Source organism: Eimeria mitis, genomic scaffold, assembly GCF_000499745.2.
Source record: "Eimeria mitis Houghton genomic scaffold, Emh_scaff1111, whole genome shotgun sequence".
NCBI lineage: Eukaryota > Apicomplexa > Conoidasida > Eucoccidiorida > Eimeriidae > Eimeria > Eimeria mitis.
The window spans coordinates 7038-7364 of record NW_013567651.1 but is presented as its reverse complement, the minus strand read 5'-3'; positions in this window follow the sequence as shown (position 1 = coordinate 7364).

Here is a 327-nt window from a genome sequence, read left to right as displayed (position 1 = left end):
AGCAGCAGCAGCAGCAGCAGCAGCAGCAGCAGCAGCAGCAGCAGAAAAAAAAAAGATGATGATCCCTCTTTGTAGTTTTTTAATTGAGGGTTTGTCTCCCTTTGACTTAGCCATTTGCGTGGACCAGTGGCACCACGTACACCTCAGAGCAGGTCTGCTGCTGCTGCTGCTGCTGCTGCTGCTGCTGCTGCTGCTGCTGCTGTTGCTGTTGCTGCTGCTGCTGCTGTTGCTGTGGTTGCTGCTGAGTAGCGCTGTGCTGCGGTGGCAGCTGGAACTCCTCTTAGCTGCAGCTCCTGCTGCTGCTGCTGCTGCTGTTGCTGCTGCTGC